This window comes from Belonocnema kinseyi, chromosome 6 (assembly GCF_010883055.1).
Source record: "Belonocnema kinseyi isolate 2016_QV_RU_SX_M_011 chromosome 6, B_treatae_v1, whole genome shotgun sequence".
Classification (NCBI taxonomy): Eukaryota; Metazoa; Arthropoda; class Insecta; order Hymenoptera; family Cynipidae; genus Belonocnema; species Belonocnema kinseyi.
Genome location: NC_046662.1, coordinates 81,005,367 through 81,011,338, shown reverse-complemented (window position 1 = coordinate 81,011,338; position 5,972 = coordinate 81,005,367).

The following is a 5,972-nucleotide window of genomic DNA, read 5'->3' as shown; positions in this document are numbered from 1 at the left end:
AAATCTATATTAGATGACTTTTGGTAATTAGCTCTTTTTGGAAATAGGCAAAAAATGTTTGAAGTAGATACTTAGACATTTTTTTGCCCTGACAGTCTAGCGAGCACCCGATTAGGGCTTAAAAATACTGACTAGATGATGAGGGAAATAATTAATTTGTTTGAATATTCATTTATCGCCTTTAGTACTTTTAAATGCCCTGCCTTTTTCAGAAATGTTCAAAAGATATGTCGGCTTAATACTTGAAAAATGTTTGCTCAAGGCGGGTCATCCAGCACCCGATTCTGGCCCGAAAAGATAGACTAGATTAGACGGTCTAGACATAGACAATGCCCTGACTGGACGCAAGTCTGTCCTGATAATTTTCTATACGGGTACGAGTCAATAACCGTCAGTTATCGATTTCTCGACAGTAGAACAATGTTTGAACTCACTATCATCTTCAGCAACATTTTTATCATTTTTCCCTTCCTTGTCAACTTTTTATTCTTTCCTGTCTGTTTATCGCAGGAAACTGTCGTCTTCTTTCAAATACCCCACGTAAACTGACTGATAACTAATCTCAATCCGGTAACAATTTCTCAGGTCGTCAATCCTTATAACTTATTTATCATCGACATCTTAGTTTATTTTTTATGCTTCTTTATTCAAATTCCGTCAGACGAAAAAAATAAATAATTTACAGTAAAAAATCACTTTTGAACATTATTTTCAATTGATTTCAGAACTTGAAAGGAAATTTGTTTTTGTTGCGAGAAAAATTAAACATTTCTGCATTCATAAAATTATTTAGGGGTCGTGCATAAATCTTGCATAAATCTTGCATGAATCTTAATCAAACAGTTGAATTTGTAAGCCAAAAAAACAAGATTTCTAAAAACAATAGAATTTTCCACCCAAAAGGATTACTTTCTAATTAAATTGTTAAATTTTTAACCAATAATACAATTTTTAAGCAAGAAAGACGAATGCTTAACGAAAAATTTAACAGAAGAATTTTCATCTGAAAATGTTTAAAAAATTTAAGTGAGAAAAAGAAAAAATAGGGGAAAGACAGTGACTCTCGCAATTAATGAATAGGAAATTTTATCATTTATAGACTAAATAATTATAGTTAAAACAAACATTAAAGTTCAATTTTTAATACCTCAAAAAAAGTAGGTTAGACATCCCGAAATTTTGCTTAAAAATAAACTAATTTTTCTACATTACAATTTTTCATTTCAGACTACATACTTTTGAATTCGGACTACATAAAGTGTGTCGAACCTAGCAACATTTTAAGAACTGAAGAAATGATATAATAGTACGTTGGTAAAACTAAGTTTTCTAAAACCAATTTCATTCAGGTTTAACGTCTATTTTTTTAAATTAATATTTTCTTATTTATATATTTAAATTTTTAAATATTTTTTTCTAAGTTTATAAAATCTTAGAATTATAGTAAGAGCTCGTCTGTGGGCTCTAAGAAAAAAAATTTTTAAAGTTTTTACAAGAACACTTGATAATAGTCGAGCATTTTCCTTTAAATGGTTACAAGTAAAGGATTATTTTTTAACAAATGCATTTTTCACATTACATAATTTTTGACGCATAAACTTAAGAATGAATTGACTTAGGTTATGGTTTCCTGTTTCATAAATCGGTGCAGGGTCGTTAGTGCGTAACTGCGTATTTTCACTGGAATTTGTTGATTGTGCTTCTCTCGTCACGGAAATGAACACGTGATTCTGCTTTTATTGCGACTTTAGCCTTTCGGTTGTGCAAAGTCCTCGGCAAAGTCTGGTCAGAAACGACAAAAAAGTTGTCGCCTTGGGGCAGACCAAAAACAATGTGCCGTTTGATTTTTTTTTTTTTTTAGTTGACCAGACACGACCGAGGTTGTGCCGGAGACGGTTTAAAGATTGTATCGAAAATGCATGATACGTCAGGCAAGAAGGATCGTCCCGAATTGCAGACAATTGAATCAGGGATGTCAAAGAAAAAGCCATCGCCGTTTTTTAACCATTGATGAAATTCTATTGCTATTTAAGGCAAATTGCTTGATTGGTTTTAGTGTTATTTTACTGATTATCATAATGCGGTTCAACTTATTTAAGATTGATCGGCAATTTATATTATTTTGTTTGTATATTATTGTAAATGTTTGCACGAATGAAAATTATTAAATTTGAAAATGTTGAGAAAGTTTTTATATTTTACAAATTTTTTGTGATTTTCGTAGTTGAATGTTTCAAGTTTAGAAATTTCAAGATTTATCATTTTAAATCGAATTTCAAATAGTTTTATTTAAAGGAGTTACATTTTTTCAATTGAATCACGAAAATTGCATAATTTTAAAGTTTTAAAATTTAATTTTAGTTAATTTCTGGACGCTTCACTTGCTTGCGCATTTGGATAATTGGGTAATATGCGACGATTCAAATGTATTCATTTTGAATATTGCAATTTTAATCAATTTGAGTAAGAAAATTTAATTTTTAATCGTCCTTTTTAATTATATAAAATTGCCAGTTCTGTTACAGAAACACTTTTCATCCAATCTTTTAGATAAATTTCTATATTATATTACTACAAGTTATAATTCAAATTGTGGGTGGCAAAAAACTTAAAATTTGGATTGTGCAGTTGAAAATAAATCATTAAAGGAACGTTTTATGTATGTATGTATTTAATCTCTCCCTTTTACGGGTTTGAGAGCCACTGCTCCCTGTACATATATTTACAATTCCATCCTTAGTATAACTTAACTACTACTTATATTCTACTCTTTCGCATTACGCAGGATAAACAATAGTAACAGTAGTGATATTAATTCCTAAAATGAGCGAGCTTCCAGGGCTTCCGTTTCCTCTTACCATAAAAAAATGCATTTTCCACGATATTGAAAACAATTTTCGTTTTTTACTGTCCCTTTTCAGGATCACCCGTTCGGCTCTGCCCTACTCCCTTGCTTTCCCTTACTTCATCCAATTTCTTCATCCACATCACTCACTGTCCACTACCATCCATGATCCTTCTTACACACTCATCCACACTCAACTGTCCCTCTTCCTCTCCTGTACATCTCTCTAATACATGTGCCCATGACTCCATTTCGTATCCACATACTCTGCATAAATTCTCCTCTTCATTCATCCAATATAGCTCTAACTCTATGTCCTACCACTCCATAACCCCTTCTCGAATATTACACACCCTTCTCATTTTTGTCTTTTCTACCTCCCATTTTGAATTTCCCACATTGCCTTTCGCTTCATTGTTCCGAATTTGACCGAAACATGCATATCCTGGGCAACTCCAGCTAACCCCTATTACCCACCTCAGGAATCGCTCATGCATACTCTCTACTTTCCTATGTTCCTTCCATCCCCACATCTCCACACCATAACACAACACCGCCCACACCAACGCATGAAACAACCAGGCCCTCATTCTCCAATCGTTCTTGAACCTTCTCTTTCCTGTATCCCATACTTGTCCCATTACTTTACTCGCACATTCAATTCTTTTCCTCACCTGCAGCTCGTTTCCTCCTTCGGCCTCAAACCAAAAACCTAGGCAACAGAACTCCTCCACAATTTCCACTTTTTGTCCGTTCATCTTCCAAACGTAATTTATTTTGCTCTTTCTATTTCTGAAACACATCACCTTATCTACGTTCACCGTCAGCTCATTCGTTCCCACATACTCTTCGAAGATTCTCATCATTAGGTTCATCCCCTTCTCATCATCTACTAATAGAACTACATCGTCCGCGTATGCTAGAGAGTATAGTTTGCTATTACCCAAAGCCGTTCCTCCTTTCCCTTTCTTCTTTAGCTTCTCCTCTAAGTCTGCCAATAGGATACTAAATAGTAACGGACTCAAAGGGCTTGTCCAGAAAACCTGCCCTTTTTTCTTTCCTATTTTCACCCTAATCCTGGTTTCAGTAAAAATTTCCTTTATCCTCTCCACTAACTTCTCCTCTACACCCCTCTCTTTCATTGTCTGCCATAGTATTTTTCTATTCACTGAGTCAAACGCTGCTTTGAAATCTACGAACAAAGCGACTAGTCTCCCTTGCTTTCTCCCCAAATTTCTGTTAACTAAATAGTTAAGTACGTAGATGTTGTCTATAGTTCCCATTCCTTTTCTAAAGCCCGTCTGATTATGTGGGATACTTTCTTTTTGTTCCACCTGACTCTCCAACCTATTTCTTAAGGTTTCTGCATATATTTTACAGCCGACTGACATGAGAGTGATCCCTCTGTATTCCTCTACCTCCTTTCCTTCCCCTTTCTTGACAAGCGGTACCACCAGTCCCGTCGTCCACTCTTCCGGCCAACCTTCCTCTTTCCATACCTTGTTGCAGATCTTCCACATCCCATCCCTAATCCCTTCTCCTCCAAACTTCATCGCTTCGTTCTCCATCTCATCTTCTCCCGTCGCCTTGTTTCTTTTTAACCTATTTATTGCTTCATCCACTTCTTTTCTTGTTATCTCGTTCCCTTCCTCCATTTCTCCTCGGACTATCCTACACTTTTCCCCTTTGATCTTATTTTGTTCTCCCCCTAATAGACCCTTAAAATAATCCGTCCATTCCGCCATTTCTATTTCTTCGTTAAAGCCCTTCCTTTCCCCTCTATCCCTATTTATCACATCCCACACCCTACCTTCTTTGATCGCTTTTTCTACCTCTGCTTTATATTCCTCCTTTCCCCTCTGTCTTTTTATTTCCAGCATCTTCTCATGTTCTTTTTTCCTCCTGTTATACTCCTCCTTCTCCATTCCCCCTCTTCTCCATTTGCTCACACACTCTTTTATTCTCTCTTTACTCTCACAGCATTCCTCGTCCCAGCAGCCTCTCTTTCCCCCTACTATTTCTTCATTAGTACCCAGCTCATCCTTTACCTTTTCAATGGACCCCTTCAACCTTTCAACTAACGAGTCTATTCCCTCCTCTTTTTCATACCTAACCTTCTCCTTTTCCATCTTTTGTTTAAACTCGTTTAATTTATCTACCCCCCAAATTCCCATTTTCGTGTTTCGTTCGCACCCTTTTTCCTTTCTCCCTCTGCCGCGCTTACTGACGCCTCTTCTTAGTGTAACTATGACCGGGAAGTGTTCGGACCCTATCTCATTCCCTACCTTCATACTACCTATCATATGCCGCATTCTTTCTTCAGCCAAGATGTAGTCTATTACTGTTGCTCCCTTTCCTATAAATGTGATCTCCCCTTCCTCATCTCCTTTCATATTGCCATTGCATATAAACCATCCTGTTTCTCCTATCATATCTAGTAACTTTCTCCCCTCCCTGTCCGTCTCTCTATGTTTGGAGTTCCTTATAAATGATTCCTTTTCTTCATCCCATAACCCTCCCTCTTGTTCGCCAGTCCATGCATTTAAGTCACCCCCTATTAAAATCAATTCTTTCTTCTTTTTCTCCATCCACCTCCTTATTACTCTCCAGCCTTCCTCTTCCCCTCTTCTTCTGTATACACACCACTGCTATTTCTACTTTCCCAATTATAATTTTTCTTATCATTTTTCCATCCTTTTCCTCCATGTTCCCATCTTTTCTCCCTTTTACTGCTAATTCTTTTTTCACCCCTCACACCATGCTGCCCATGCCTCTCCCTTTAACGTGTTCCTTTCTTGCTTCTTTCATTGTCCACACATAATCTTTCGGTAACATCTTTTTTATTCCCTTCCAGTCCTTCTCTTTTGCCCAAGTTTCACTCATCATAATCATATCCCACTTTTCTAACTCCTCCCAGAATCCTTTGTTCTTGCTCTTCAAACCTGACACATTCCAGAAAGCTATTTTCACGTTTCTCTTTTCCCCTCCCTCTTCTTTCCTCTTTACTTTGTTTCCCCTTTGCCGTTTGGAAACCCCTCTGATTTATTTCTAGGCTCTTTTTCGTCTCCCTTCCCCCTACCTTTCTCAAGACTTTTTCCTTTTTTCCTTAATTCTTCTAATTCTTCAT